Genomic DNA, 14240 nt, shown 5'->3' with positions numbered 1-14240 from the left:
ACCCCAAGTCGATTGAATGTTACTGTTAGACATTTTCTGAGTTGAATTGCCTAGCTGTGGCCTAGTACGATTTATTATCTATTTAATTTTTTCGCAATTTGCAGATTCAATTTCCGAAACGGTTTAGAATATATAGCAACTGTTTACTCAAACATCAAGATCAAGAAAAACACTAGACTGGATTTTGTCTGTAATAACTGACTGAGAACAAAGTAGAAATTATTATTAGCACCTTAATCGATATTTATAATGAAATGCACAGAAATTACAGAAATGCTCAATGCAGAGAAGGTAAATAAATGTTATTGCATATGTTGTCAAGATGCGTAATACATTTTTGCCACTTTTTTGCACTGGGTTTTCTTAGTCAGTGCCTGCTTGGAATTCCCTAACAATACCTCCCTAAAGTAGGAATTAATCGTAGAACTTGAGACTGGCGGGTGTCTATTCTAGAATCGAGCGAAGAAATGGAAAATCCAGCTGGTACCCAGCCAAAATCCAGTTCCGATCTCTCACCGGGTTATTATTACTTATAAGCACACTAATCATTCAATAATTCCAATTATTAGACATTTGATTATCAAAGTGATTACTTTATTAAACTATTTTTTATATATTGATTTGAAATAAAAATTTCGGAAAACTTGTTCTTGGGTGAATTAATTGACGAAAACAATACACAGGCTATCTTCAGTCACGGCTGACCAACCGTGACGTTGAGAAGGTGCGTTCATTGGTGGGCAGGCGGAATTCCCATTATCCGAAGAATTTGATGAATGTTTGAATTGAATTGAATTGAATTTGAAGAGGTCGAGCCAAGGAGCACCAGGAGATTTGGTGGCTCCTAAAACACTCTGGCTAAAAAGCCCATTGTATTTAAAGCTCTGGAAAGGGGGTAGATAGTCAAGGAGGGAGAGAGAAAAGTATCAGAGAAAGAGATATAAAAGAGTAGAGACAGAGATAGAGATAGTTAGTCCTGTGAGAATTTTCCAGATTCTTTGGCAAATCTGTAAATATCCTCCAGTTTTAGAGAACGAATATTACTCATTCCCATGACATCGGAACCCAATACTCGTTGCCGTGCTCTAGCAACGGCAGAACACTCACAGAGCAAGTGCTCAGTGCTATCCGCCTCCTCCAAGCATGACAGGCATACCGGGTCCTCGATGATTCCAATGGTGGTCATATGCTGACCCCATGGGTTGTGTCCTGTAATGATGCCGACCATCAACCGAATGTCTTTCCTTCTAAGTTTAAGTAGAAAGTTTGACAGTTTTCTGTTCGGACTTGTCACAAAACACTTTGCAGTTCTGCAGCGTTCTAGACCGGACCATCGCTCTTTATGTAGATTGCCTACATAATCGTTGATCCAATTCTTGATTCCTGCGGGACTGATTCCGATTATTGGCTCTGGCCCCTGTGGGGGCACCGCTAATCCACGGTTGGCCAATTCGTCGGCAATTTCGTTTCCTTGAACACCGGAGTGTCCCGGAACCCATATAAGTACAAGCCTGTTTTGTCTTGCGACAGAATTAAGCTTCTTCTTACATTCTTGAACAATCTTTGCTTCGCGTTCTCTAGGGCCTTCAATGCAGCCTGACTGTCACTGAAGACTCCAATCTGTTTCCCGCTCCATCTCCTCTCGATTATCCGTTCGGCTACTTTTAGGATGGCGAAAACTTCTGTTTGGAAAACAGTTGCCATTCCCCCATAGCATAGTGATACTTATTTCTATCGTTTAAGTACCATCCGGCTCCAGACCCTATTTCAGTCTTGGACCCATCGGTAAAGAAAATATCCGTCAAACCTCCCTGCATGCATACTGGATTGCTCCATTGCTCACGCAATGGAAATCTGACATCAAATTTCCTTCTGAATGAAACTGTGGGTATCAGGTCATCTTTAGGTGCCAAAAACAGTGGATACTGCTCCGACAGCAACTTAAAGATTTCTCTGTGTCCCGAAGTTCCATCTTCGTGCCAGAAACCATATTTATGGAGTCTACACATTGCTTTTATTGCTTCCTGTTGTATCTTAAGATCCAGGGGGAGCAAATCAACCATAGCATTTAGGGCATCACCAGAGGTTGTACTCATGGCACCCGTGATGCATAAACATACACTTCTTTGCAGCCTGTATAGTTCCCGGATTGTGGACTTAACCATGCTCCGTCGCCACCAGACCACAGAAGCGTAAGTGATGGTTGGTCTGATAAGTGCTGTGTATATCCATAGGACCACAGCAGGTTTCAGACCCCAGGTTTTGCCAAAGGCTGTACGGCATTGCTGAAAAATCTTCAAAGAACGATTCACCTTCAGTGCAACGTGTAACTCCCAGGTCAGCTTCTTATCCAAGATTACTCCTAGATATTTAACTTCGTTGGAAAGACCAAGTGTCACACCTTTCAGTGTTGGAAGACTGAGTCCATCCAATTTCCGTTTTCTCGTAAACAAGACTATAGTTGTTTTGTTCGGATTAACGGAAAGACCTTGTCTCATGCACCAATCATCGATTTTGTCAAGAATCCTCTGCACTTTCGTGCAAAGCCTCCTTAAGGATTTATCCGATGTTAGCGCACAGACGTCGTCCGCATATGCTTGGACGTGAAAGCCGAGTTACTCCGATTATCTCCGTGTCGTTCGGCAGAAGAACATATCGAGCCGAAAGTGGCATTATCAAAAGCCCCCTCAATGTCCACGAGCACGCCCATTGCGTATTCGTCAGCTTCCAGCCCAGCTTCAATCTTGCTAACAAGATCGTGTAAGGCTGATTCACATGATTTTCCACTCTGGTAAGCGTGTTGATTTCTACTAAGTGGACTTCTCGGCAATACCCCCACTCGAATATGTTTCTCCACCACTCGTTCCAGACTTTTCAACATGAACGATGTCAAACTGATTGGTTTAAACTTTTTGCTAGGGAATATTCATCTTTTCCTGGTTTCGGAATAAATACTACTCTTACGCGTCGCCATTGGGATGGTATATAACCAAATGCAAGACAGGCTGTGAAGATCCTTTTCAGGGCCTCAATCAGCCTGTCTCCTCCTTTTTTAAGCATTGCTGGATATATTCCGTCAGGTCCAGGGGACTTAAAGTTCTCAAAGGAAGATAAGGAAAGCCTTATCGATTCCCTTGTCACTATCCGACTAGCAATATACCAGCTGTACCTAGAGGTTCCACCGTTGCCACCGTCATTGTTCATGCCACTCTCAGCTTCAGAGAGAGTTCTACTACCCGGAAAATGGGTTTCGAGTAGAGCATTAAACGTTTCCGATTTGGAAAACGTGTATGAATCATCAGGTTTTCGAATGGAATCCAGCCTTACTGAGCGGTCTAAATGAAGGACCTCACAAAGTCTCGCTGTTTCCCTCATTTCTTCGACGTTACTGCAGAAATTTCTATCGGATTCAAGTTTGGCTTGCCGTATTTTTTTCTTATATTCTCTCTGTGTAAGTCGATGATTAGCCCAGTCCTCTTCTGTTTGGGTTTTTAAGGCCTTATTAAGAAGTTTTCTGCCCGTACACGAAGCTTCGACAGTTCAGGGTTCCACCGAGGAACCGCTTTCCCCTGTCTGCTTTGCCTGAGTGGGCATAGTTCCTCAAAGCAATTGATTAAAGTACCTTCTAATTTCTTAGTAGCATCTTCAATCATTTCTGCTGATTTGAGTTTTTTCAGGTTTGGTAATCGCTCTGTTACAAGCTCACCATACCTGTCCCAGTCCACATTTCGAGGATTCCTACCGGAAGGTATTGATATTGTGTCAATTCCCAGTCGGAATTCGATAAGACGATGATCAGAAAGAGAGTCCTCTTCCAAAACTCGCCATCGGTTGATTTGATTTCCAACTGACCCATTGGTAAGTGTTAAATCAATCACCTCTTGTCTCCTTTTGGTTAGAAAAGTTGGTTTGTTACTAGTGTTTTGGATGACCAAATCGGATGACAGGATAAAATCCAGTAACTTGAGACCTCTGGGGTTGCATTTGCTGCTTCCCCACACAATGTTCTGTGAATTTGCGTCACAGCCCACTATTAGCCCCAGATTATTGGATTCTGCGTACTTGACCACTTCTCTTAGCTCCCTCGAAGGAGGTGGCTGTAAAGAGTCGTAGGGTAGGTAGGCCGAAACTATGATAGCTTCGACACTGTTCCCACTTTTCAAGTACTTTATTTTTGCAGCAACGATATATCCGGAGCATAGCTCTTTTAACATCGTGTGTTCGATCAACCTCGGCATGATAATACATGCTCGCGGTCTCACATTCCCTTCACAATGAAGTATTTGTCCCCACGACACTTAGACCACAGATACGCTTGTGGCATACCCATGGTTCTTGTATAAGTATTATGTGTGGGTTTGTTTGCAGTTTTGCATGCCTACGGCACAAGAGAGCCGTAGACGCTTTGCTATGCTGCAGATTTATCTGTGTAAATATTACTTCAGTCATGAGACTGAGTATATTTACGCTTTGTCCTCCACCTTATCCAGGACACGGAACAGGATCCGCCCCAGATGTAGGTGAGGACGGCACCCGTACTTCGACTTAAGCACCTTGAGGGACCCAAGGTCGATACCCAGTACCAGGTGGGAACCCGCTTCCGAAGTGGTAGCGGATTTCTGCCTGGTGCACGAGTATACTCTCCAGAGAGTCGTGTCAAGATCCTTATTCTGAACACGGATGCGTTTGAGGAGTTCTGCTGAATTACAGGAAGGACCCGGAATCCAGACACTCGCTCGTACCAGCCTTTCTTTGCTACTCTCAACAAGAATAAACTTGCTGTTTTCGCAGGCTGGAATCTTTGCTATCGCTTTTTCTAGCCATTCTCGGGAAAAAGCATTGGAACAGTGCACCTTTACGATGCCGTCCACCACGCTGTTCCCCTCGAAAGTCGGCGCGTCTTTCGACTCACCGATAGCTTTTCAAAGATAGCTGTCAAGATAGTCTTGTTGCCCTTTGGACAGTAGACCATCTTGTTTGTCGGTATGTATCTCCACCGTCATTGCCTTTGCTGCCATTCTCGCGAATGATTCGCCAGACGTTGACGGAAGAGTGTCATTTGACATTTGAGGTCCCTTAGCCTCTGCCTTGTCAGGCAAAGGTTTGTCTGCCTTGGATTGGGTCGAGGATGCAGGCATTTCCGAATTCCGTCTCTCGACTTTCCTCTTCTTGGCCTTTCTCCTCTTCCCGGTCGTTGACACAGACCCCGTTTCGTTTCCGGAAGAGCGCAGCGCTACAGAGGAATCCTCTGTCCTCCACGGTTTCCCGTTTCCGTTACAGGTGTCGAAGTTGACGGAGCTTGAGTCCTTGCCTTAGCTAGTGCTTCGGCTTGCCTCGCCTTCTGTCTTCTTCGTTTGATCTGCCTTGCGGTTAGACCAACACCTGCGTTCGAATCTCCAATAACTTCGGTCTTTTTACCGGTACTTACCTGATTCACACCAGGTTTAACCGTTGTCAAAGACTTACTCGGTACCAGAGATCCGTCTGAGTCTTCTGAGAGATTGTCCGCCATCTCCACATCCTCCACAACTTGATCAGTTGCTTCAGATCGTTTCGACGGCGGTGTATCGCTCACACTCACTCGGCTCTCCATTGGCATAGCCAATGTGCCATGTTTCACCACTAGTAGTGCGCTCCCTCCGGAACCCTGGGTGTCAGTTCCGGTCATAGGGGAATGTGGGGTTCGGGCCTGCACATCCGATGCCCGAGCCGTCGATTGCTCGACGGGAGGATTTCCCAGAAGTGGGTTTCCTCGTGCAGAGAGATCCTTGTTTAGCCTCCACATTGTAGGAAAATGCATTTTATACCTCCTGCCAGGTTGTCGGTACGGTACTCTCCACATAGTACTTGGGTGGCCAGCAATTCCGCCGTTCCGCGGTTGAGTGGATACCCAATTCCTATATGGAGCTGCCCTCTTAGTTCGTGGTAAGTTAATCTCCATAGAATGGGGTTAACTCGCCACTTAAGCCTCATCCCCGCGGCAAGGAGACCGACATGATGAATGTTTGGTGCATGCTTGTGCAGTTTGGGAACATTTGTCAAAATTGTAATACCAAATTTCCATATCGATAAAAATAACTCGAACTCAAAGTATGTAGTATCAACAAACACCGGTGTGCCGATTCTCCAATGCTATACAATCACATCACTAGCACTGAAAACTTCAACCATTTAATATACGAAATTTTGAGTGATTTTTATGCCAAAAATTTTTCAAACGTCGTTTTTTTCTTGTACGGGCAAAGAATTCGTTTGTACGGGCAAGGCCCGTCGACACCCGTTCTATTTGAAAGACTGAATATTTATGCTGGAGACATCCTAGGCGACTACCAATATGGTTTCAGAAACAGCCGTTCAACGACCGATAAAGGTTTTACTGTTCATCAGATATTTTGTTTTAAAAGTTTTACGAATATAACATTAATATATTTTGCCTCTTTGCTAACTACAAACAGGCATTGGACAGTATAGATAGAAAACAAATAAAATGCTGTTTTCAGAAAACTCGAATATCTTTAAAGTTAATTTATTTGATTCTCTTTACATTGTCGAACTCACAAGTAAAGTGCTAAGGAAACCTATCAGACCCATTCCAAGTTATATCTGGTGTAAAACAAAGAGACGCATTATCATCTTTAATAATCAATTTAATACTACACACAACCGTTCATGAAATAAGCCCGAATGGAACATTATTTAATAATGATGTTCAGATATGTGCATACGCTGATGATATTCTTATTATGACTAAAAGCAGAAACACTCTAGCTCTAGGACTACATGTAAATATTGAGAAAACTAAATACATGATTCGATGAGCCAACTACTTGGGAAAAATATGTACAGGGTTTATTTGACGAGTGACATTGCAATAAAGAAAGAAGTTCGACAAAGATGTACTTTATCTCCACTGCTCTTCAACCTCGTAATATATGTATCTTTTCGTTGACAAAAATTAATGACCTGCAACATTTCGCACAAGAAATCTGCGAAAAAAGTCGCCTGGTTTGGAGTCAAGGAACCAGTTTTTAAGGACATCTTTTTTATTGAAGGTAACGGCATTCATATGGTTTGAAAGGGGGCGGAAAATATGGTAAACGGTCGGTGCAACTTCCCGGAAATACGGCGGATGCTGAAGGACCTTCCTTTCGAGCTCCTAGAGTGCGGCTTTGATGACTTGTGCAACATGGGACCTAGCGTTGTCGTGCAAGAGTATGGTTTGACCATGTCAATCAGATATTTTCAGTCGAATAGCCTCATTCACGCGGTGTAGGTGGGCAATGTTGAGCTCCTTGTTAACTGTAGCATTCTTTTTGAACTTTTCCCAGTCTACCATGCCCTCGCATTCCCACCAAACACATATTACGACCCACTCCTTTCTTTGCTTCATATTAATGTATAGGTACCATTTCTCATCTCCCGTAACGACTCGGTACAAAAAGCGCTATTTATGACCGCGTGTTGCTCGATGGCGGACGAGATACTGAGAAGCAATTTGAAGGCGACTTTCTTTGTTATTTTCGCTGAGCTTGTGAGGCACCCAGGTTCCCAATTTTTCGGTAAATCCCATTAAATAAAAGGGATTGATAATTGTTTTGTGATTGCAGTTCATTTTTTTCCGAAAATTCAAGACTCGTTTGGTTAACGTTCTCCTCCAAAAGTGATTTGAGATGTTTTTCATCGAATTTAGAAGGCCTGCCGATCAAATTATGCGTGGTCCTAAACATGAGTTATTGTAACTTTTTGTGCTAGGCAAAATCGAAGCAAAAGAAGCAATTGGAAGGAAAAATGTATTTGATATGTAACATCAGAGAGTGGACTAAGTGGGTTAAGGACTATTGAGTAGTTGGTTGAAGCAGGACAACGCAGAGACAAATACCATAATATAATATTAAATATTTTTTAGTTTTGTTAATATTAAACAAAAGTGAAATGAATCTTATATCATATTGATTTATATCAAAATGAATAATGAAATGAAATTAATTTATTACTGAGATCGCTAACATTCTGTATTAGGAAGTTGCAAGTAAGGAAGAAGATATGTATCTTAAGAATAAAACACTTCTAAATACATTTCTATATGTGAATGTTATATGTAAACTGTAAAATGCATTGTAAAACGATGCATGTTCGAAAACTTGCCAGAAAATACGAGTTGCCACCCTTAGAAATTACGATAAAAAATAAAAATGATAAATGTTAAAAATAATAATAAAAAAATGCTAGATAAAAGAGCCAAAAATGCGATTTAAATCCCACCTGGAGTTTGCTAACAAAAAAACTTCAGCGACAGTGATATTGAAGATGTGCATCACGTGTTTTTCTAATGTACTCGTTTTGGTAACAAGACGAACGCTTCAGTGCATATTTGGAGCAAAGTGCAACCCCGAATCGTTCATTCGATGCATGCATGCAGAGTAGTGAACATTGGAGATAGGGATTGGAGCCGACAGAATCATGAGGATGAGGATGCTAGAAACGCTTAGGCGTAGCAGCGGCGACTAATAGCCTAGCTCCCACAAATGAATGCCCCACAGAGTCCGTCTCCCAAACTGGACGGAAAAGCAACAACTTTATGGGTGCAACGAACTCGATTCTCCGGCCAGACTTGGTAAACAGTTGACTACAAACTTCAGATAGCTACAAGCTGCGGAAAAGTAGTTTGCGAGGTCGTTGTTTTGCGCTTTGTCTGTTGTTCATACATTTTTACTGGTTGAAATCATGGGTGAAGCAATAATTTGAGGGTTCTGGCGTGTCAGAATCTGCAAGATACCTCTGAGAACGGGGTATAAGCACAGTGTACACTCCAGAAATTATACCCTAAGTCACCGTCAGGTTCCGACAAAATCTTAAACATCCATTTGGGCTAATGTGGAAGGAGGCTGTGGTACAGGTAAAGGATTGGTCACAAAAGCTGCCGAGAAGAAGATGAATGTAATATAATCATGAGAGAACACTAGTAAAGGAGAGTTCGGGATAAACGAGTTGTGATTGGGAAATGCCGGTGGTAGAAACCATAGTAAACTGCGACGGACCATAACAGAAAGTGGAGAATCCCGGGAAGCAGGAAAAAACCTCAACTTCATAAGAACTTGGTTGCGTGAAATGAGAGTACTAGAAAGGACGGAAGCTAAGAGAATTGTGGAGATTTTCTGTTACATATTCAGTGCCGATTTTAGAAAGTTTGGAAGTACTGGCATCATAAAACTTCGAATAGACACAGGAAATGCAAAGCCAGTTCCAGCTAGTAAAGTGCGAGGAAGCAAATAATCTAAGACGTGAAACCATCAATAAGCCCGCGGAGCTCACCGGTTGTGCTGGTTTAAAAGAAAGGTGGTGGCACTCGGTTTTGTATAGATTATAGAAAGCTAAAATAAGTCACGAAACAGGAAACCTACTCTACCATTCGGTCATAAGGTCAAACCGAAGGCGTCAAATATAGATAGTTAAAGATTAGCCACGGCCAAGAAATATGCACAATTATGAAGTTTTCTAGAACTCCTTACGTATCACCGTCGTTTTGTTCTTGGATTCCCAAATGTTTTCCCGGAGTCTCCAAAATCTAACAAAGAAGAGTTGTGCTTTTGTGTGGCACAAAGAACAACACGAAACGTTCCAACATTTCCACAAATACTTGTATGGACAACGATTCCAGTTAAAAACAGACCACGCAGCTTTGAGATAGTTACTCCAGTTCAAGCATCCGGAAGGCCAAACTGCACGGAGGATTGACAGGCTTCAAAATTACGACTTCGAGAGCGGAAGAGCATGGAAACGTTGGTGCACTATCTCGGCGACCTTGTGCTCTAGGGGTGTAAGCATTACTCCAAAGTTGAGAGATCCGAGCGCGTAGTTAACATCTGAATAATGCAGTTGCAACGCGGACCGATGGGAACCTATTGCGATAAGAACAAGTCAATTGAATGATGCTTACTTGGAAAAGATCGTATGGGAAAACCAAAACGGAAATCCTGACCGAGATCTGATTATAGTAACTAAATGCAGAATTACATGTCATCCTGGTATCACTAAAACGCTGGAGAAAACTAAGCAGCAGTTTTACTGAATAAATTGTAGAGAATCAGTTGCCGAATATATTCGCGGAATGTATGGCAGTGAAAGGTCCAAAGGAGAGAAGACGCGGAAGATTACAGCAGAACCACGCACTTTCACCACTTGAATGGATGGATGTGGTGGGTGCGTTTCAAACTAGTGACTTCGGAAGTCCCAGTACCAAAACCCGATGTAGAAGTCTAATCATCAAATTCTTATTGATGGTTAACCATATCAAACTCAAAACTTGGGTGGTCAATCAAGAACTGGAGAGTCCTTGCCGAAAATTCATGCTCGGACCACAGGTACATTGAGTTTCAATGTGGCGAGGAGGCACAAATGCCATTGCCCTCTAGAAACCCAAGAAAAACAGACTGGCAGAAGTTTAGGGAGGCGCTGCGGGATCTTGACGTTGCGCCACCAAGACTTCGAAAAGAACAGGCCATTGAGGCGGCTGTTGGGAAACTCAACGCTGCCCTAACCGAATGTTTTGAGTCAGCCTGTCCAATTCGACCTCTCCCCAGCCGGACTCTCGTTCCTTGGTGGAATCGAGAACTCCAGATGTTGAGGCGTGAGTCGAGAAACTTCTAAACCGGGCCCTCAAGACTAACCTTGCAGAGGACTGGGGGCGATACCGTGATGTTCAGAAGAACTACAAGAGGCTTATTCGAGAATCGAAAAGAGCCTCATTTATGGAATTCCGCAGCGGTATTGAATCTCTGAGTGATACGGCGAAATTGGTTAGGATCCTGAAAAGGGATCCAACGGCAAAGCTGGGGTCACTTAGGAAATCTGATGGCTCCTTCACGGAGCGGAAAAGTGAGACACTCAGCTTGCTGATGGAGTCTCACTTTCCTGGTAATCAGATAAGCATCAGCCGGCAACAGCCCTTATTGATAGAGGCAGTTGTCAGAGCTGCTACACCTTCTCGGCATGACTGGTTCGTTGCCAGATCTGTGGTGAATGAGGCCGCCATTCGATTTTCCATCAAATCTTTTGGCGACTACAAGTCGCCCGGACCAGATGGCATATATCCTGCCATGCTGAAGGAGGGTGCAGAGTTCGTGACAGCAGCCCTGAAGAAAATCTTCTCGGCATGCCTGGCACTGGCTTAAATACCACGCTCTTGCAGGATGGTGAGGGTCGCTTTCATCCCAAAGGTTGGAAAAGACGACTACACCAGCCCCAAAAGCTTTAGACGGGCTGTCGGCAAATCCCGCCAAGACTGGTATTGTCCTCTTTACCAGAAGGAGGAAGCTTGATGGACTCGTTCTGCCAAAGCTAAAAGGAGTCACAATCCAAGGAAATTAAATATCTCGGAGTAATCCTCGACAGTAAGCACACGTTGAAACAAAGGCATCCAAAGCGCTGACAGCTTTCTGGCTATGATAAGACCCATTATCACCCATGCATCAGTGGTCTGGATGAGCAGACTCTCCCTAGTGGGAGTCAGGAGGACCTTATCGAGACTACAACGCACTGTGGCCATCTGTTGCACCGGAGCTTTTCCGACTACTTCAGGCCCGGCACTAGATGCTCTGATTGGTTTACCACCACTTGATGCTTTCATCCGAGGAGGGGCCTTGAAGGCCATCTGCAGATTAAAACACAGTGGGAACTGGTACGGCCCTTGTCCGGCATTGGAACACAGAGAAGGCATGGACATCGATCCAACGATTCTCTCCATGCCCCTTGTCTCCATGCCATCAAGAGTCGTACTTGAAAAGAGATACAGTGTAGTGCTACCAGAGGCTCAGTTGTGGGGAGACTCAGAAAATGAGCCCGGCAAACACTGTTTTCGCATTTTTACGGATGGCTCCAGGACCGAGCATGGCTCCGGCTCTGGGGTCTACGTGGAATCCAGCGGGACAAAACTGCACTTTGCTCTTGGAATGCATGCATCTGTGTTTCAAGCGGAGGTGTATGCAGTTCAAGAAGCGATGAACTTTGTTGTGGAAAAACGATGGAGAGGCAGATCTCTATGTGTCTGCAGCGACAGCCAAGCAGCGCTTATGGCCTTAGACAGCCCTCAAACCACATCAGGGGTAGTGAAGTCCTGTAAATCCAGGCTGAACTATGTCGGTAGACATAATAGCCTGATGCTAACATGGGTCCCGGGACACGTGGGTATCGCGGGTAACGAGACCTCTGACTCCTTAGCTAAGATGGGCTCTGAGGCCAACTTCTTTGGCCCAGAGACCGCTTTGCCATTCCCCTCTGCGGTCATCACGGCCACGGTTAGCAAATGGGTAACTACTACCCACAAGCGAGCTTGGCAGGCTGAGAGAGGTTGCAGATGGACAAAACTGATGTTACCTGTCATGTCCGATCGACTGTCGCAAACCCTTCTGTCATTAAGCAGAGGGGAGTGCAGACGGCTGGTTGGACTGATGACGGGCCACTTTCTGTGGGCAAAGCACATGGAAAGGTTGGGCATCTCAGACAGTGTACTCTGCCCAGCTTGTGAAGAGGAGGATGAGACGGCGGACCACTTCCAGTGTGTGTGCCCCGCCTTCGCCCGAATCAGGTTTGAGGTCTTTGGCACTGATGTGTTAAGAAGCGACCATCTTGGCTTCTTGGCACCACAAGATCTACTAAGATTTCTTCGGAGATCGGGTAGATTTAAAGAAAATTAAAAGGGAATCCAAGTGTAGTACAATGGACTCAATTAATGTCTGAGTGCTGCACTTGATAGTTGTCCCGTAATTTCTAAGGGTGGCAACTCGTATTTCCTGGCAACTTTTGTCTTGTCATCTGGCATACAGTAGTTTACGAACATGCATCGTTTTACAATGCATTTTACAGTTTACATATAACATTCACATATAGAAATGTATTTAGAAGTGTTTTATTATTATTATTGTATTATATATTATTATTCCTTACTTGCAACTTCCTAATACAGAATGTAAGCGATCTCAGTAATAAATTAATTTCATTTCATTATTCATTTTGATATAAATCAATATGATATAAGATTCATTTCACTTTTGTTTAATATTAACAAAACTAAAAAATATTTAATATTATATTATGGTATTTGTCTCTGCGTTGTCCTGCTTCAACCAACTACTCAATAGTCCTTAACCCACTTAGTCCACTCTCTGATGTTACAAATCAAATACATTTTTCCTTCCAATTGCTTCTTTTGCTTCGATTTTGCCTAGCACAAAAAGTTACAATAACTCATGTTTAGGACCACGCATAATTTGATCGGCAGGCCTTCTAAATTCGATGAAAAACATCTCAAATCACTTTTGGAGGAGAACGTTAACCAAACGAGTCTTGAATTTTCGGAAAAAAATGAACTGCAATCACAAAACAATTATCAATCCCTTTTATTTAATGGGATTTACCGAAAAATTGGGAACCTGGGTGCCTCACAAGCTCAGCGAAAATAACAAAGAAAGTCGCCTTCAAATTGCTTCTCAGTATCTCGTCCGCCATCGAGCAACACGCGGTCATAAATAGCGCTTTTTGTACCGAGTCGTTACGGGAGATGAGAAATGGTACCTATACATTAATATGAAGCAAAGAAAGGAGTGGGTCGTAATATGTGTTTGGTGGGAATGCGAGGGCATGGTAGACTGGGAAAAGTTCAAAAAGAATGCTACAGTTAACAAGGAGCTCAACATTGCCCACCTACACCGCGTGAATGAGGCTATTCGACTGAAAATATCTGATTGACATGGTCAAACCATACTCTTGCACGACAACGCTAGGTCCCATGTTGCACAAGTCATCAAAGCCGCACTCTAGGAGCTCGAATGGAAGGTCCTTCAGCATCCGCCGTATTTCCGGGAAGTTGCACCGACCGTTTACCATATTTTCCGCCCCCTTTCAAACCATATGAATGCCGTTACCTTCAATAAAAAAGATGTCCTCAAAAACTGGTTCCTTGACTCCAAACCAGGCGACTTTTTTCGCAGATTTCTTGTGCGAAATGTTGCAGGTCATTAATTTTTGTCAACGAAAAGATACATATATTACGAGGTTGAAGAGCAGTGGAGATAAAGTACATCTTTGTCGAACTTCTTTCTTTATTGCAATGTCACTCGTCAAATAAACCCTGTACATATTTTTCCCAAGTAGTTGGCTCATCGAATCATGTATTTAGTTTTCTCAATATTTACATGTAGTCCTAGAGCTAGAGTGTTTCTGCTTTTAGTCATAATAAGAATATC

The sequence above is a fragment of the Anastrepha ludens genome, chromosome X, assembly GCF_028408465.1.
Source record: "Anastrepha ludens isolate Willacy chromosome X, idAnaLude1.1, whole genome shotgun sequence".
Classification (NCBI taxonomy): domain Eukaryota; kingdom Metazoa; phylum Arthropoda; class Insecta; order Diptera; family Tephritidae; genus Anastrepha; species Anastrepha ludens.
This window is presented reverse-complemented; position numbering follows the sequence as displayed.